Source organism: Amphiura filiformis, chromosome 12, assembly GCF_039555335.1.
Source record: "Amphiura filiformis chromosome 12, Afil_fr2py, whole genome shotgun sequence".
NCBI classification, from domain to species: Eukaryota; Metazoa; Echinodermata; class Ophiuroidea; order Amphilepidida; family Amphiuridae; genus Amphiura; species Amphiura filiformis.
The window spans coordinates 393352-413976 of NC_092639.1; the positions used below are offsets into that span (position 1 = coordinate 393352).

General features: G+C 38.4%; 2 protein-coding genes across 2 annotated transcripts in view; both read right to left on the reverse strand.

The window, feature by feature from the left end:
• The window catches only part of LOC140165609 (E3 ubiquitin-protein ligase SIAH1), a 69262-nt gene extending 62824 nt beyond the window's left edge, over positions 1-6438 (reverse strand). The window contains exon 1 of the mRNA XM_072188892.1: positions 6349-6438. The gene's annotated coding sequence lies outside the window, so the exon portion shown is untranslated. The remainder of the gene's footprint in view (positions 1-6348) is intronic.
• The window catches only part of LOC140165612 (ubiquitin-conjugating enzyme E2 T-like), a 264610-nt gene that overhangs the window by 179974 nt on the left and 64011 nt on the right, over positions 1-20625 (reverse strand). The window lies entirely within an intron of this gene.

Sequence of the window (20625 nt, forward strand, 5' to 3'; positions counted from 1 at the left end):
AAATCGTGGAGATATATATCACCGTTTGAAAATGGGACTCAATACAAACTTTCCGTTAACAATTGAAGCCTCCGAAACAAATGAAGCCTCCGAAACAACAATAAGATTAATTATCATCTATGCATATCTAAATTGGTGTGTTTCATACTGATATCTGCATTGTAATTATTACTTGATATGTGAAGAATGTCATAAATTAAAAAAAATTTTGACATTATGGTTAATGTTTGAAAAATATACTGATACCCAAAAAAGCCTGTTTCGGAGGCTTCACATGCAAAAAACACCATACTTAACAAATGGGTGAAAAAATTAACATGTGATAAATCTACAATATCTGCCGCATAGAATCATTGATTCAATACACACAAGAAAATAACAGCTTAGATGATCCCAACACTGTTGTTTTCAAAAAAACTACTTCTGTAATGTTTAACAATTGTTTTAACATGAAGCCTCCGAAACAAAAAAATGACTTGCTGTGATAATTTAATTTTGTCACAACTGAAATTCAATACTTAGAAGCAAAGCATGAAAATTGGTAATTGTGATATTTTTTACCTATTTTTTATGTCAACTTGTAGTAGTTAGCCAAATATTTTACTTTTATGATCACCTGTGTTGTTAACTGAAGCCTCCGAAACACAAATCGCTTGAATTGCCATTTCTAAAAAATAACTCCAATTTCTGTGAAACTTGGCTGGGAGGTTCCTTTCATCAAGTAGTATTTTGTACATGAAGTTAGACATTCAAATTATTTTAGGAACCCAATTAAAACTTAAAAAATATGTTTAAGGTTTGGAAATTTCCATTGTAAATGACACTTGATGTTAAAAATTTTCAAAACTGCAATTACAAACATAGCAAAACATGGTATAAAATTTAACTTATATCTGTTGACTTACTTTGGAATGGGATTTCACATGTATTCCAGCTTTCATGTCATAATTTTCTGAGGTTATGTAAAATACATTTTTTCTTAGATTTTAACCAAAATGTTATGGAAATGTCAAATGTTTTATTAGAAATCAAAAGGTTTAAGCCTTGAAACATTATTTTACTGGAATTTAAGTTGCTTCTATGCATGATTTCAGTAAACAGAAACATATTTAAGTGGTTTGAAATTTTGACCCTAAAAATCAAAAGTTACACCCTTTACTGTGAAAATGACCATATGTGTAGTTACAACAAAAATATTTTTTAGGTCTATTGACCTTTTGAATTTTACACGGCGGCTCTGTGAAAGCACCCGATTATTTATCAGCAAAGACCAGTGTCTGGATCCGCAGAAGAAATTAAGAAATTGCCTTTAGAAAGTGAGTTTTTAGACCCGGTGCCAACGATGTAGTGAATTTTAAAGTTACTTTTTCTGAACCATGAGAAATGTATCTTTATTTTGGCACAACTTGTTTTTTTCCACGATAAATTTGAAAATTTGAAAATTTGATGTTTTTTTTGCCCGAAACGTGTGTATTTTCCCATAGGAAACGCCGTCCAAGGGTGAAATTTTGACATGATGACTGTAGATGATGAGTTACCCTACTGTGTGCCACATGTGTAATCAAATTGAGACTCCTTTTTCCTGAATCTCCACAAAAATATCTTTCTTTTGACGTAAACAAGAAATTTCTAGGATGTTGGGTTCAAAAATGGCAATATATTGAAACATTTGTTTTTTTTTTTTTTTCCTGTGTATTTTCCCATATAGAAATTGTTGACCTTACTTGTGAAGTTTTCATATTTTTCCATTTCTGGAGTGTAGTTATCAACATATTATGACCAACTTGTTGTTTTTATCTACTGCAGTGGTCCAACTTGAAGTCCTAGAGTTGTTTTACCTTGAATATGGATGTACAAAGTTGATATTTTTACTCCGAGGGTGTCCGTAACTTGCTGTTTCATTCTGTAGCACTTTTTTTACATTGAGCGGCAATTTCCTTGATTTTCTAGATTTTTCCCACTTTGGAGGCAATTTCTCACAATATTTTGATGCACATGAAGCTTTTGTTGTTGTTTTTGTGTTTCAACCCAAGGGTTAGAGTTGGCTTAGTGTAAATGCAGCCATTCACAATTCATATTTTTAATCTGAGAATGTCGTAAACCTGCAATTTTATTCTGCAAGGGGTTAAAATGAGAGTCTATGACGATCCTTGATTTTGGTGTTTTAGTCCATATTTGGAGTAATCTTTTTTAAAAACTGAAGCAAATGATGTACCTCTTGACATATCTATGTTGAAAGACTCAGTTATACAGCAACTTAAAGTGAAAATCAGACATAGGAAGCATATAATTTTGATTTTTTAGTCTTCAAACATGCCATATTGTCGAAAACATGCGTTTTTATCCAAATCATCCTGAAAAACAGCAATTTTACGGCAATTTTAAATTGGCGTAACTCAAAGCGCTTTATCCAATTTGAACCATTTAAATTGCTATCTTCATCTTTTGCAAGATGCTTCTGAAAAACTTAATGCCAAACATTTATATTGTAGATAAAATAATGATGTGACCCCCCTATCCTTACACTCTTTAAATACAGTGAGAACCAATCAGAGCAAGTGTTAAAAAAATCCAAACCATGCATCAGGGCTGTCAACTCTCACGTGAGTCTCACGCATCGGGTCACTTTCTCACGGTCTCACGCCAAGGTAGTATATAATCTCACGCCTAGGCAGTAAATGTCACGCAAAAAGCTGGAAAATGAGTAAAATCTCACGCACGCATCATCAAAATAATTTGTTGTCCCAACTAATTGTTGTCTTATTGTAAGCAAAACATATCTAAATTCAAGAAAAAATAAAAAAATTACTTCAGTAATGTTACAATGTACTAAATATATTTTTTCAACTGGTTTATTGGTACGGTAAAAGAAGTGCGAGTAAAAAGGGGCGAAGCCCCGAAGACTACGAGGATTGGTGGGTCGGCGTAGTTGCCATATCCCGGAGAAGTGGTAACGCCAAGGCCTGGAAATGGCTAACTGTCAAAGACGACACGACTGGAGATGGCAATCTGTTCCAAACTGGTATTGTACGAACAAAGAAGGAATAACGGTAGGTGTTGACCCTCGGTTGTATGGCCTGGTACTGGTAGCTACATTGTAAAGATGTTGGATGCTCTACCCTGACGAACAGATGGTAGTACCGAGGGGAAAGAAATATTAACCAGCCCATGATGTACGGTATCTTAAGGGGGGACTACACCCCTGTGGCAAATTTGTGACTATTTAAATTGCATTTTCTCACAAAATAATAACACGCTGGTAACAAAAGATATGTAGGCCTATATTATTGGAGCAAGGAATCCAATTACTCCACTGAAATTTCAGTGACTCAAGACAAGCGGTTCAGTAGATATGATAGGAAATGAGGTACATTCTAGCGGTACCTTATTTCTTATCATAAATAACGAACCACTAGTACTTGTCTTGCGTCACTGAAATTCCAGTGTAGTAATTTGATTCCTTAATTGCCCCTATAATATACATAACTTTTGTTATCACTGTGTTTATTAGTTTTTTAGAAAAATGCAAAAATAGACACAAATTTATCGAGGGGTGTAGTACCCCCTTGAAGAACATTGTATTCTGGTTGAGCAGACGTCTGGTAGCTAGGGAGTCCCACTCAAAGCGTTGCAGGATCTGTGTAACACTAGCCTTTCTTTCATAATTGTTGTAAACAAATCTAGCTGCTTGACGCTGCACTGCACTGCCTCCAATGCGTTCACCTGCTGTTTGACGTACGGGTTCCACGCAGCCGAGGCGTACTCCAACTTAGGTCGTACCAGTGCCTGGTATGCTCTACTTTGACTTGAGATGTACCAGACAAGATGAAAGATTACGTCTAAGGACTCCCAAGGTGTTTCTGCGCTAGCAGTGACATTTCGAACATGGTCTTTCCAATCCAGTTGGTTGGTGATAGTGACGCCAAATTATGCTTCTAGATGATTTCTGGATGCGTTGCCCGTCAACCTCATAGCCTAGGTGTAATTGAAGGGTTTTGAAGGGTCTCTATAATTTGTTTTTGTATAATCTAATGTCATGTAATGAATGTCAATGATCTTGCCAAATAAAAAACAAACAAACAAACATCTCGAGCACAAGCAGGGCTAGTTCCAGTAACTGTAACCATACTCTCTCAGGTCAGTAGATGTCATTATGTTTATGATAAAGACTGAAGTCTTGCTGGCAAGACTAAGCATGACAAGTACAAGCTAGGGTTTTCAGTTTTGGCTTTCTCAAAAAAGTCAAAGCCTTGGCTTATTAATAAAAACTTAAAATTCATCTGTGTAAGTGTTATCACAGTGTTATCTGTGGTGTTATTAAATGTAATGTTACAACTTATTATTTATACTTCATTGACACTTGCATCAAATATTAAAATAGGACATAGCACGAGCACCACCGTACCCGCACTAGACTGCGGAACTCAGTCCTCAATGATAGTCAGTCATTTATCTTTTGGTCGTTATATGACTATCATTTGAGGGCCTGAGTTGTTATAATATTAGATATATCTTCCGAGGTGCAATTTCAGACAATAGCTGGGGATTTAGTGGGGCTATGCCTGCCACTTCCACATACTTGTGCATAATACGGAAGGTCGAGTTGTGCCCATTTAATGTTTAGGCCTATGTTAAACTGTATGTTATACAAATTGTACAGCTATCATTTCTACCCTATGACGAACCGACATACCTGTAAATCAAATAGCCCACAAAAAACTGGTCATCGCTGGTATTTTTCATGAAGAAAAACTACACTTTTTTACGCCGGAACATGTCCAAAACACGGCAGCTGACGTACAAGCCTCCCCACGCATGTACATAAACAAGCCGTGTTCATTGTTTAATTGTCACCTGCAGCTGTTCGCAAGAAAACTTTCTGCATAAAATTACCTGGGGTCGTTATCAGGCCTGAGACACACTGGCGCTAGTTTGAGGACAGTCACTATGAGTACTAATGTCGGCACATGCAGAAAATGCGTGATGGGTCGCCATTTTGTGACTCGTGCAAGCTAACACAAACAAATTATTGGACTTAATAATCTTTTCAAGTTTTAATAAAACGTGCATCTATCATGATAATATTACATTTTATTATTTTATTATTTGAATTACATAAGCTATGTCAATTTTGTGTCCATGTTAATTTTATATGGATTTACCTGTGTTGATTTTAAACCGTTGTGAGCGTGGAGCTACGCAAACTGGCAGGCGATTACCCACCATGCAATGCGAATACACGGAAGCGATCCAGTTTAGGATGCATCGCAGTTCCTATTGTGTAAACCAGGCGTAAACCGCCCATCCAACCTGATCGTGTGCACAGGATTTGTGCTGGAGGCTATAATGCGCATAACCAATGCGCAGAAGAAGACCTTGACTAGGCGGAGCTTACGTTTCACAAGAATGATTGACAGCTGTGAGTAAGTGAAATTCTGTTCTGTGATTGGTACAAAAATATGGTTCTCGTATAAATGAATATATTATCCATGGCTTCAAAATTAGGAACCGTTTCTTCCACAGAGCCCTATATAAGGCTCTATGGTCTCTACTCATCATACACGACCGTAGAAGATCTGGCCAGCGACGACGCTTGCCAATCAGGCTAGCTATTTGTACGGGCGTGGCCTCTCATCCTTTTATTATCTCTGGTCTTGTCACGCTGGTAGATTCGCCCACCTGTGATTACTGACCTGGATCTGACAGAAGATTGTGGAATTTACGATTTTCAGCAGCAGGATTTTATGAAACTGCCAATATTTGCAAGTATTCTGAAGGATCGGTAATAATTAAAATATTTTTCATGGTGTCGGTAGTGCAAGTTGAAGTTAGTGAATTTGTGGTTTTCTATGTTATGTGCAAGAGTGTTTTCAGGAAGCGTAAATAGGCAGGCCGTTATGCTAAGCTCTCCATCTTATATGTAAGTTCGGCGACGAACTGGACACATCACACGGTAGTGTGATGTGTCCAGCCTGGATATATAGTGGGGCAGAGGTTATCTATTGAATCCTTTCATGACCACTGAAGCATGTAGTCAAGTCTGCCAAGGACACTCGGCACAAATTGAAAGACCACACGACACACGACACCAATTTGGTGTTTGTTATGACACCAATTTGGTGTTTGTTATGCTCCTCGAAATTAGTACCTTACGGTCTATGTCTGCACCCGCACGGGCACGGTCGTTTTCATTGCTTCAATTCATGAATTATTTCATGACTTGTGCAGATAGTTGCAGGGTGTGTTAGCCCATTTGACATGTTTGCTACAATATAATTACGACTCCTGTTACTATATCAGTCCATATGCGGGTATTATTATCTGTTATACAATCAGTGAAATACTCACCGTGTTAGAAGTAATTTTGAGCTCAAGATGTTTCACCTCTCTCAGAATTTCCTCTGTTGTTGACATTCAGCCATTACTGCAGCAGCGCACTGTCGAAATTGGACGTGACGTCATTGATTCTGGGTAAAAGACCGATCCATTATTTTATTTAGGGAGATTACAATTGTGAGAAGCAGGTTGAGAAGCTCATCATTATTTTACCCCCCCCCCCCTCCATTATGGATAAAAGTATGACCTATCATAAATTCTCGGTCATAATTTGCCTTGATCAATGCTGAGACGAATATATAGGTAACCTAGGCAAACCTTAGTTAACACATTTACTAGTCAGCGAATTCGCCGAGACCGGGGCCCCAACACAATGCATATTTACATAGAAATTTGAATTTTTCGAGAATAGGTGGGTGAAGGAAACCTACATAAATATGTTTTCTATACTTCACTTGACCCAAATATATGATTTTTTATGGTGATAATCAAGTCGCACATGGAATTTTAGAGGATTTTGATAGCAGTTCCATTAAAAAAAGCTGCCATCGCCATGAGACTAAGATCTAGAAACACCCCGAAATGCCGTTTTGGGGAATTTTGCTAGCTGAATCTTTTTGATGAAAGTCAATCTTTGACAAGATGTAACTTTGCTACGGAAAGTGCTATGAAAAAAAGGTTTTCAGTTTTGGCTTAGTTTACTCAAGGGCTTTAATTTGATATATAAAACGATGCAATTTGATGGCAAATTTGAATTCACCTAGGATACCTAGAATATACCTAGGTATATTCGTCTCAGGATCAATGCTTCTTCCTTACTTTTTCTCTACTTTTTCTCTACTCATGCTCTTCATAGGACCCATTTATAATTAGGCCTAGTGGTAGAAATATCATAATTATACTGGACTCCCTCAGATCAGATCCGGGATCAGATCACCCCGTGTCTTAGCCCGACATCATGGCCCTACGTTGCTCCTTCCTCACAAGGCCAGTGGAAATCGTAGTGACGGAGGTGTGAGTACCCGGGCTCAACCCGTGTCTAGGCCTCACGGTCCGGGCCTGGGGGGCCCCCGGGGGGGGGGGGTATTTTGCTCAAACACTACCCCTGCCTGGGGTAAAGTATGATAAGAAAGTCCACTATCTGGCCTAGCAATTCAAAAGCAAAATAGATTTTCACAATGGTAAATTATTATTTTGAAAGAATAACTTCAAAATTTTGGAAAGTACTAACAGAAATTTTTGGAAGATGTCATCATGTCAAAGCTTCTGTTCATTGCCGTTTAACACAATGAAGATGAAGATGCTTCCTGTTCCATGAATTTTACTTTCACTCATGCGATTGCGGGACGCCAAAGGACTTGAAGCAAGTCTAATAATTTGTAGGCCTACTGAATGTGCACATCAGTCTTCTTGTCCTCTTTCGACCTGCCAAAAATTGGTTGCCCCAAGTTTTCCGGGCATGTTTTGCATTGCCAAAAACTGTTTCCCTCTCTCTTTCCTCTCTCTCTCTCTCTGAGTGACAAATTGTAGCCACCTTAGACTATGCCATAGTCGAATTTTATTAAAAATATGTTATTATTAGTCATGATGAACCCATTTCGTTGAACTCAAAAATTATACTGATGTTTATTAAAATTAAATTATTCAATAGTAAAATGGTCACAAAGAGTTAAAAATATCAGATGATTAGTAACAATAAAAGTAATTGAATGCAACATTATCTTGCATAATTATAATGGCTCACTTTAATACTGAACGATTCTGATTTTGGAATCTACCAGTTTATTGATAGCAAACCCCGAAAATCCGACTATGGACTTTGAATTTTAAGCAGAACTTTACCCTCTGGACTTTGCTCTCTAAAAACACACTGTCAAGCATACTTGTTTATCAGTCCATTAACCACAAGTACTATAACCATGGTATAGTACAAGACGCGCTAGATGTTTGATGAGAGATTAACTTTCGCGTCAACACAAAAGCGCCGCAAATACCACAGATAACTGTGTACGATGTACCGTAGTTAATGGTAATGGCGCGGACCCGGAAGATTTAAACCATATCGAGATATGGGCGACCAATCACAAGGCAGATCCATTTAAAGATGCATTAGGCCTACATCATGGCCAATTTCAGGCCAGAAATTGGCCTAACTCTCCATAGAGTCCCGTGTTAAAAATCTTAACCGCAAGGCAAAGTCAGTAGTCCACTTGGGAAGCTAACAACCAGAGGGAGTGCGGTGACTGAAAAGATCAGATACAGATGTGAAAATCTATCAGTTGCACACTAATCAATATAAATCAGAAGTTTATGCTTAAATGTAATAGCCAGAGCTAGTATGCAAAATGGGCAAGTGGACTACGGAGAAGTCTATAGCCACCTAGGCCTATGGGTAGCCTAATTACCCTATGTGGCGGGGTGGTGAATTCATGGTCTGCCAAACCACCTCCCCCAAGGGCGTATATAGGCCTAATAGAAACGGTGCCCGAAAACATCTATGCATCCCCCTCGACCTGTGGCTCCGGGGGCAAAATTTCAAACGGCTCGCCAAAAATCGCCAAACCCCCCCCCTCGGCCTGCCGAAAATTATCCCCCCCCCCTTGCGCATACCAATTTACAAATCTTAAATTATGGTCTAGAATTGTTCGTTGGCATTACTCAGTATAAGTTGATGTAAGTTGTTGCGTCAACTTTCCGAGTAATGCCAACGCGTACACTTTTGAGTAACGCTGACTCGATATCATTATGTTAGTTGCAATCATTTGCACTTACTTTAGGCCTATTGAGTTGTTACAACTCAGAAAATGAAACTAGGATAGCATAATTTTCTAGAGGTGTGCTTTGCACTGATTACAAAAATAAATATTTGAATACTGCTAATTGTGCAGAAAATGATCCAATTACGTGAATTAAGTAACAAAGTACCAAATTGGAATAACTCAAAACAATAAGTACCAGTAACTTAATATGAACGAGTTACATCAATCAACTTACATGTCATGTTGAGTTACAATAACTCAACTAATTGGTTCTTTGAACCTTGAATTCAGAAGTTGGCATTATACTTAAAAAGTTGACGCAACGACTTACATCAACTTTTTAATTAATGCCAACAAAGTTGATTAGTCGACGGAACTTTTTGAGCTTTTTCAGCACTGAATTTTTTAAGTTCGGATAACTAAAATTAATTTTGTTTTGGCAACTTTTACACTATTTTTTGAGTTGTCCAAACTTACTCCTTTTGAATTGCGCCAACAAGGCGAACGAGTCATTTCTAATTATGATTGTAGCGAGCCAGGAAATTTGAACATTTAGGCCTAACTCAAAACAATAAGTACCGGTAACTTAATATGAACGAGTTACATCAACTTACTCATGTTGAGTTACAATAACTCAACTAATTGGTTCTTTGAACCTTGTTTATTTTTCTAAGTTCCCTGAACTTGAATTCAGAAGATGGCATTACTTATAAAGTTGACGCAACAACTTACATCAACTTTTAAGTAATTCCAACAAAGTTGATTAGATGACGGAACTTTTCGAGGTTGTTCAGCATCTCATAAGTAAATGAATTTTGTTTTGGCAACTTTTACACTATTTTGAGTTGTCCAAACTTACTCCTTTTGAATTGCGCCAACAAGGCGAACAAGTCATTTCTATGAGTGTAGCATTTCAAGTATCTCTTATAAGCTAATAACAAATGGTGCCCGCTGGAATCTCTTGAGGCATTGTCTTTTTTAAAGACATTTCTTGTTTGTCTTTTAACACGTCTTGATTGACAGAGAACAATATTTACATGAAATGTACATGTATTTAATTTTACAGCAGAATGCAGAATTTAAAATATTTATCTTTTAATCTGTTTTAAATGGAAAAAGAGAATCATTATACCTGTATCTTGATAAAACAGTAAAAACAATTTTGTATTGCATTGTGATTTCTTCCTCAGGAGCAAGGTTTTTAGGCTCAAGATTTCCTAGTCTGTGCACTGTACGATGAGAATGGTAAACATTGCATGTATTTTTGGAGCAACATTACCGGTACCTGTTAACTTCCCAAAAAGACTTTATCCGGACAACATACAAAATCGAGGACAAAATTTGGCCAAAAAACAACCCCTTTTTGTAGTTTTTAATGACCAGAATTTCAAACACCCCTTTTCAATGATTAGAATTTCAAACACCCCTTATCCCCGGCCGGCCGGCCCCCAACTCAACCCAAAATTGGCAACCATGAGAGTTACCAAAAAGCGCGGAAAAGGGTTAATGTTTTCACCACTGCAGCAAGGACCGCGAAATTGGCCAAATAAGTTGGACTGCATGTCAACGAAATTTGACTGTGAAATCAACAAAATAGGGGGTATTTAATTTGCACTGTCCGCGAAATTTGGATAAAAGGGGTACTTGAGAAAATCTAGTATTTTTTGGCAATATTTAGTGTCATTGAAAAAGGGTGTTTGAAATTCTAGTCATTTAAAATGGGTGTTGGAAATTCTAGTCATAGAAAACCACAAAAAATGGGTTGTTTTTGGCCAAAATTTGTCCTCGATTTTGTATGAAAAAGGGGGTAAATTTGATGAAAAATCAGTGCAAAAGGGGGTCTTTGAAAGATTTGGTAACTCGCATGGTTGCCAACTTTTGTGTTGAGTTGGGGGGCCGGGCCCTTATCAATGACACTAAAGTAGGCCCTATTGACATAAAATTTCTGGATTTTCTCAAAACCGTAAAATGGGGTAACTTCGGTCAGCGGGGTAACTTTGGTCGGTCAAATATATTTTTTTAAATGATCATATTTTCGTACAGCAATATTGTTTTTAGTCATATTTGGTGTCAATTTGTTGAGAATTATGTTTGGAAGAAATAATAGTCGCTCATGTCAAATTTCCTCGAAATTTATGAACAAATCAGGATTTTTGACCAAAAATGAGCATTTTTTACATTTTTTTTAGAAACAATAAAAATCGATATTTGTGAGCGAGGATGTGTGCTTGATTAATTTTGCAAGGGGTCAAATGTAAAAAAAAACAATAACTTGCCCATATACAGCGACGATTAATTTTCTTTGATTTTTTTTTTCTTCGTGGATTGTAATAGGCTACTCTGACCAAAGTTGCCCCAAATGCGGGGTAACTTTGGTCAGGCTAATTTTAATCCCTAGGGCACCCTTACAAAATTATTTTAAAATCTTTTTCAACTGCAAGGTGTAGAAGGAAACCCTAATGTCATAAAAAAAGAGATAATTAGAAATATAAGTGGTTTTGTTTGGAAGCAGTGGTTTAAAAACTCTGAAAAGTGCCCAAAGTTACCCCATTTTACGGTACCCCTTTAGCCCCGGGGGGGGGGCACATCAAAAAGTTTTGGTGGGTATGCTCCCCCGGAATTTTGAGGTGGTGGGTCTTTGGGAGCTGACGGCGTACCGGTAAAAGGGGGTCTTTCGGAGCTGCGAACCGGGCTGTGAACAAGTAAAATGGGGTCTTTTGGAGCTGCGAAAAGTCAAAATCAAGGGTCTTTCTTGGCTTTTTGGTTGAAAATCGCCTGAAAAAACAAGAACTAGACTTAGCTGTGGTCTAAGACCACGAACACAGCCGTGTTGTGACCCCTTAATCACCTTTGACCCCAAAATATATGAAAACCCCATAGACATTGGCTAATTTCAATGCACGTGTCCATGTGGCATCACTTTGCTATGATTTTTGTGGCAGAAGGGGCATTTTGAAGGTGTATCGTTTTATACCGGAAGTGACCCCTTACTGACCTTTGACCCCAAATGTGTGTACACCATATAGACACTGTGCAATGCATGTGTGCAAGTGGCGTCACTGTCCTACGTAATTTGTGGAAGAAGAAGCATTTTAAATGTATTTCGTTTTATACCGGAAGTGACCCCTTAATGACCTTGGACCCCAAATAAAATAATACTACATATAAACTGGGTAACCACAATTCATGTGTGAACATACGGTTACTGTCCTATGTTTTTCTTAGCAAATAAAAATTTTTTGAAGGTTTTTCATTTTATAGCGGAAGTGACCCCTTAATGACCTTTGACCCCAAATCTGTGTACACCCCATAGACACTGGGTAATAACAATGCATGTGTGCAAGTGGTGTCACTGTCCTACAGAATCTGTGGAAGAAGATGCATTTTAAAAGTATTTTGTTTTATACCGGAAGTGACCCCTTAATGAGCTTTGACCCCAAACAAAAAAAAAAATACCACATATACATTGGGTGACTGCAGATCATATGTGAACATACCGTTACTGTGCTATGTTTTACTTAGCTAATAAAAATTTTGAAGGTTTTTCGTTTTATACCGGAAGTGACCCTTAATGACCTTTGACCCCAAATATGTGTACACCACATAGACACTGGATAATTACAATGCATGTGTGCAAGTGGCGTCACTGTCCTACGTAATTTGTAGGAGAAGATACATTTTGAGTTGAAATCACGTTTTTGACCCTTGTGACCCCAGCGTGACCTTTGATCCCACGAGTTTCATGTGACATGTAGGGGCACGGTCAATGATCATTGTGACCAAGTTAGGTCAAAATCGATGTAAGCATATGAGTGCTAGAGCAAATGTAATGGTTGACAGAAGAAGAAAGAAGAATTAGCTGTGGTCTAAGACCACGAACACAGCCGTGTTGTGACCCCTTAATGAACTTTGACCGCAAAATATATGAAAACGCCCATAGATATTGGCTAATGTCAACGCATGTGTGCACGTTGCATCACTTTGCCATGTTACTTGTGGCAGAAGGGGCATTTTGAAGGTTTTTCGTCTCAGACCGGAAGTGACCCCTTAATGACATTTGACCCCAAATAAAAAAAATACCACATATGAATTAAGTAACCACAATTCATGTGTGAACATACCGTTACTGTCCTATGTTTTTCTTAGCAAATAAAACATTTTGAAGGTTTTCGTTTTATACCGGAAGTGACCCTTAATGACCTTTGACCCCAAATCTGTGTACACCCCATAGACACTGGGTAATAACAATGCATGTGTGCAAGTGGCGTCACTGTCCTACAGAATCTGTGGAAGAAGATGCATTTTAAAGGTATTTCGTTTTATACCGGAAGTGACCCTTAATGAGATTTGAACCCAAATAAAAAAATACCACATATACATTGGGTGACTGCAGATCATGTGTGAACATACCGTTACTGTCCCATGTTTTCCTTAGCTAATACAAATTTTGAAGGTATTTCGTTTTATACCGGAAGTGGACCCCTTAATGACCTTTAACCCCAAATCTGTGTACACCCCATAGACACTGGGTAATAACAATGCATGTGTGCAAGTGGCGTCTCTGTCCCACATAATTTGTGGAAGAAGATGCATTTAAAGGTATTTCTTTTTATACCGGAAGTGACCCCTTAATGAGCTTTGACCTCAAATAAAAAAAATACCACATATACATTGGGTGACTGCGGATCATATGTGAACATACCGTTACTGTGCTATGTTTTACTTAGATAATAAAAATTTTTGAAGGTTTTTCGTTTTATACCGGAAGTGACCCCTTAATGACCGTTGACCCCAAATCTGTGTACACCACATAGACACTGAGTAATAACAATGCATGTGTGCAAGTGGGGTCACTGTCCAACGTAAGTTGTGGGAGAAGATGCATTTTTAGTTGAAATCACGTTTTTGACCCATGTGACCCCTGCATGACCTTTGACCCCACAAGTTTCATGTGACATGTAGGGGCACGGTCAATGATCATTATGACCAAGTTAGGTCAAAATCGATGTAAGCATGTGAGTGCTAGAGCAAATGTAATGGTTGACAGAAGAAGAAGAAGAAGAAGAAGAAGAAGAAAGAACTAGACTTAGCTGTGGTCTAAGACCACGAACACAGCCATGTTGTGACCCCTTATTGACCTTTGACCCCAAAATATATGAAAGTCCCATAGACATTGGCTAGTGTCAATGTACATTTGCATGTGGCATCACTATGCCATGTTACTTGTGGCAGAAGGGGCATTTTGAAGGTTTTTCGTCTCAGACCGGAAGTGACCCCTTGATGACCTTTGACCCAAAATAAAAAAATACCACATATACACTGGGTAACCACAATTCATATATGAACATACCGTTACTGTCCTTTGTTTTTCTTAGCTGATAAAAATTTTTGAAGGTATTTCGTTTTATACCGGAAGTGACCCCTTAATGACCTTTGACCCCAAATTAAAAAATACCACATATACACTGGGCAACCACAATTTATGTGTGCATATACCGTTACTGTCCTACGTTTTTCTTAGCTAATAATTTTTTTGAAGATATTTCGTTTTATACCGGAAGTGACCCCTTAATGACCTTTGACCCCAAATCTGTGTACACCCTATAGACACTAGGTAATTACAATACATGTGTGCAAGTGGCGTCACTGTCCTACGTAATTTGTGGGAGAAGATGCATTTTAAAGGTTATTTAGTTTTATACCGGAAGTGACCCCTTAATGACCTTTGACCCATATAAAAAAATATCACATATACACTAGGTAACTGCAAATCTGATGTGAACATTCCGTTACTGCCCTATATTTTGTTTAGCTAATAAAAAATTTTGAAGGTATTTCGTTTTATACCGGATGTGACCCCTTAATGACCTTTGACCCCAAATTTGTGAACACCATATAGACACTGGATGATAACAATGCATGTGTGCTAGTGGCGTCACTGTCCTACGTAAGTTGTGGGAGAAGATGCATTTTTAGTTGAAATCACGTTTTTGACCCCTATGACCCCTGCGTGACCTTTGACCCCACAAGTTACATGTGACATGTAGGGGCATGGTCAATGATCATTGTGACCAAGTTAGGTCAAAATAGATGTAAGTGTGTGAGTGCTAGAGCAAATGTAATGGTTGACAGAAGAAGAAAGAAGAAAGAAAGAACCTGTAAGAAAAAAGACACAGCCGTGACTAACGTCACGGCTGTGTAAAGAACTAGATCTGGTTACAGATCTGGACCTAGCCGGAGCCGGAAATGCCAGTCTTAAAGTTTATGGACATCTCATACCATTAATGGTGCATCACTGTAGCATGTAGGGGCTTTATCCGTCTTCCATAGGCTGAGATATAGCTACTTTTCCGTAGTTTTAAACATTTTTTTGCAAATTTGACGTTTTGACCTCCTTACTGACCTTTGACCCCAATACAAAAAAAACCTCATATACACCACGAAAATGCATTGTTACAGTTTAAATACAAAAAATCTACTATGCTTAGTTATGGAGATAAAAATTCTTGAAGTTATTTAGCTTAAAACCGGAAATGACGTCTAAATGACCTTTGACCAAAAAAATAAAAATACCGTGCACACATCGGGTAACACTAATGCATATATGAAGTTTATGCAACTCTGGTCTGGTTACGTTTTGAGCTAAAAAAAAATGAACATATTTGATGATTTTTGGTTTTTTACCGGAAGCGACCCCTTAATGACCTTTGACCCCAAAACTGTAGACACCCCAAAGACCCTGGTTAGTAGCAATGCATGTGTGCTAATGACAACACTCTGCTATGTAATTTGTAAAAACAGTGATTTTTGAATATTTTTAGCTTTCAGACCGGAAATGACCCCTTAATGACCTTTTGACCCAAATTCTGTGAATAATTTATAGGCACTGGATATAGCCGATGCATATGTGCAAGTGACGTCATTGTAGCATGTAACATGTAGGAGAAGAAGCATTTTGAAGATATTTGGTTTTATACCGGAAATGACCCTTAATGACCTTTGACCCCAAATTTGTGAATATCCTATAGACACTGGATATAGCCGATGCATATGTGCAAGTGACGTCATTGTAGGATGTAACATGTAGGAGAAGAAGCATTTTGAAATCTGTTGCCAGAAGAAGAAAGAAGCAGAAGAAAGATCCGATAGCATCACAAGACCTAGCCGGTGTCCCGGCTAGGTAACTAGACTTAGCTGTGGTCTAAGACCACGAACACAGCCGTGTTGTTACCCCTTAATGACCTTTGACCCCAAAATATATGAAAACCCCATAGAGTTTGGCTAATGTCAATGTATGTGTGCACGTGGCATCACTTTGCCATGTTATTTGTGGCAGAAGGGCATTTTTCGTCTCAGACCGGAAGTGACCCCTTAATGACATTTGACCCCAAATAAAAAAATACCACATATGAATTGGGTAACCACAATTCATGTGTGAACATACCGTTACTGTCCTATGTTTTTCTTAGCAAATAAAAAATGTTTGAAGGTTTTTCGTTTTATACCGGAAGTGACCCCTTAATGACCTTTGACCCCAAATCTGTGTACACCCCATAGACACTGGGTAATAACAATGCATGTGTGCAAGTGGCGTCACTGTCCTACAGAATATGTGGAAGAAGATGCATTTTAAAGGTATTTCGCTTATACCGGAAGTGACCCCTTAATGAGATTTGACCCCAAATTAAAAAAATACCACATATACATTGGGTGACTGCAGATCACGTGTGAACACACCGTTACTGTTCCATGTTTTGCTTAGCTAATAACAATTTTTGAAGGTTTTTCGTTTTATACCGGAAGTGACCCCTTAATGACCTTTGACCCCAAATCTGTGTACACCACATAGACACTGGGTAATTACAATGCATGTGTGCAAGTGGCGTCACTGTCCTACATAATTTGTAGCAGAAGATGCATTTTGAGTTGAAATCACGTTTTTGACCCCTGTGACCCCTGCGTGACCTTTGACCCCACGAGTTTCATGTGACATGTAGGGGCACGGTCAATGATCATTGGGACTAAGTTAGGTCAAAATCGATGTAAGCATGTGAGTGCTAGAGCAAATGTAATGGTTGACAGAAAGAAGAAGAAGAAAGAACCTGTAAGAAAAAAGACACAGCCGTGACTAACGTCACGGCTGTGTAATTAGCTGTGGTCTAAGACCACGAACACAGCCGTGTTGTTACCCCTTAATGACATTTGACCACAAAATATATGAAAACCCCATAGACATTGGCTAATGTCAATGTATGTGTGTACGTGGCATCACTTTGCCATGTTATTTGTGGCAGAAGGGCATTTTGAAAGTTTTTGTCTCAAACCGGAAATGACCCCTTAATGACCTATGACCCCAAATAAAAAAATACCATATATACATTGGGAAAACACAATTCATATGTGAACATACCATCACTCTCCTATGTTTTTCTTAGCTAATAAAATTTTTTGAAAATATTTCAATTTATACCGGAAGTGACCCCTTAATGACCTTTGACCCCAAATCTGTGTACACCACATTGACACTGGGTAATAACAATGCATGTGTGCAAGTGGTGTCACTGTCCTACGTAATTTGTGGGAGAAGATGCATTTTAAAGGTATTTCGTTTTATACCGGAAATGACCCCTTAATGACCTTTGACCCCAAATAAAAAAATACCACATATACATTGGATAACTGCAACTCATATGTGAACATACCATTATTGTCCTATGTTTTCCTTAGATAATAAAAATTTTTGAAGGTATTCCGTTTTATACCGGAAGTGACCCCTTAATGACCTTTGACCCCAAATCTGTGTACACCTTATAGACACTTGGTAATTACAATGCATGTGTGCAAGTGGCGTCACTGTTCTACGTAATATGTAGGAGAAGATGCATTTTGAGTCGAAATCACGTTTTTGACCCCTATGACCCCTGTGTGACCTTTGACCCCACAAGTTTCATGTGACATGTAGGGGCACGGTCAATGATCATTGTGACCAAGTTAGGTCAAAATCTATGTAAGCATGTGAGTGCTAGAGCAAATGTAATGGTTGACAGAAAGAAGAAAGAAGAAAGAAGAAAGACTAGACTTAGCTGTGGTCTAAGACCACGAACACAGCCGTGTTGTGACCCCTTAATCACCTTTGACCCCAAAATATATGAAAACCCCATAGACATCGGTTAATGTCAATGCACATGTCCACGTGGCATCACTTTGCTATGCTTTTTGTGGCAGAAGGGATATTTTGAAGGTATATCGTTTTATACCGGAAGTAACCCTTACTGACCTTTGACCCCAAATGTGTGGACACCATATAGACACTGTGTTATAACAATGCATGTGTGCAAGTGGCGTCACTGTCCAACGTAATTAGTAGAAGAAGAAGCATTTTCAAGATTTTCGTTTTATACCGGATGTGACCCCTTAATGACCTTTGACCCCGAATCTGTGTACACCCCATAGACACTGGATAATAACCATGCATGTGTGGAAGTGGCGTCACTGTCCTACAGAATCTGTGGAAGAAGATGCATTTTAAAGGTATTTCGTTTTATACCGGAAGTGACCCCTTAATGAGATTTGACCCCAAATAAAAAATACCACATATACATTGGGTGACTGCAGATCATGTGTGAACATATCGTTACTGTCCCATGTTTTACTTATCTAATAAAAATTTTTGAAGGTATTTCGTTTTATACCGGAAGTGACCCCTTAATGACCTTTGACCCCAAATCTGTGTACACCCCATAGACACTGAGTAATAACAATGCATGTGTGCAAGTGGCATCTCTGTCCCACATAATTTGTGGAAGAAGATGCATTTTAAAGGCATTTCTTTTTATACCGGAAGTGACCCCTTAATGAGCTTTGACCCCAAATAAAAAATACCACATGTACATTGGGTGACTGCAGATCATATGTGAACATACCGTTACTGTGCTATGTTTTACTTAGCTAATACAAATTTTTGAAGGTTTTTCGTTTTATACCGAAAGTGACCCCTTAATGACCTTTGACCCCAAATCTGTGTACACCACATAGACACTGGGTAATAACAATGCATGTGTGCAAGTAGGGTCGCTGTCCTACGTAAGTTGTGGGAAAAGATGCATTTTTAGTTGAAATCACGTTTTTGACCCCTGTGACCCCTGCGTGACCTTTGACCCCACAAGTTTCATGTGACATGTAGGGGCATGGTCAATGATCATTGTGACCAAGTTAGGTCAAAATCGATGTAAGCATGTGAGTGCTAGAGCAAATGTAATGGTTGACAGAAGAAGAAAGAAGAACTAGACTTAGCTGTGGTCTAAGACCACGAACACAGCCGTGTTGTGACCCCTTATTGACCTTTGACCCCAAAATATATGAAAGTCCCATAGACATTGGCTAGTGTCAATATACATTTGCATGTGGCATCACTATGCCATGTTACTTGTGGCAGAAGGGGCATTTTGAAGGTTTTTCGTCTCAGACCGGAAGTGACCCCTTGATGACCTTTGACCCAAAATAAAAAAATACCACATATACACTGGGTAACCACAATTCATATATGAACATACCGTTACTGTCCTTTGTTTTTCTTAGCTAATAAAATTTTTTTGAAGGTTTTTCGTTTTATACCGGAAATTACCACTTAATAACCTTTGACCCCAAATCTGTGTACACCCCATATACACTGGGTAACACCAATGCATGTGTGCAAGTGGTATCACTGTCCTACGTAATTTGTGGAAAAAGATGCATTTTATAAGTATTTCGTTTTATACCGGAAGTGACCCCTTAATGACCTTTGACCCCAAATTAGAAAATACCACATATACACTGGGCAACCACAATTTACGTGTGCATATACCGTTACTGTCCTACGTTTTTCTTAGCTAATAAAAATTTTTGAAGATATTTCGTTTTATACCGGAAGTGACCCCTTAATGACCTTTGACCCCAAATCTGTGTACACCCTATATACACTAGGTAATTACAATACATGTGTGCAAGTGGCGTCACTGTCCTACGTAATTTGTGGGAGAAGATGCATTTTAAAGGTTATTTCGTTTTATACCGGAAGTGACCCCTTAATGACCTTTGACCCATATAAAAAATATCACATATACACTAGGTAACTGCAACTCAGATGTGAACATACCGTTACTGCCCTATATTTTGTTTAGCTAATAAAAAATTTTGAAGGTATTTCGTTTTACACCGGAAGTGACCCCTTAATGACCTTTGACCCCAAATCTGTGTACACCATATAGACACTGGATGATAACAATGCATGTGTGCTAGTGGCGTCACTGTCCTACGTAAGTTGTGGGAGAAGATGCATTTTAGTTGAAATCACGTTTTTGACCCCTATGACCTCTGCGTGACCTTTGACCCCACAAGTTTCATGTGACATGTAGGGGCACGGTCAATGATCATTGTGACCAAGTTAGGTCAAAATCGATGTAAGCGTGTGAGTGCTAGAGCAAATGTAATGGTTGACAGAAGAAGAAAGAACTAGACTTAGCTGTGGTCTAAGACCACGAACACAGCC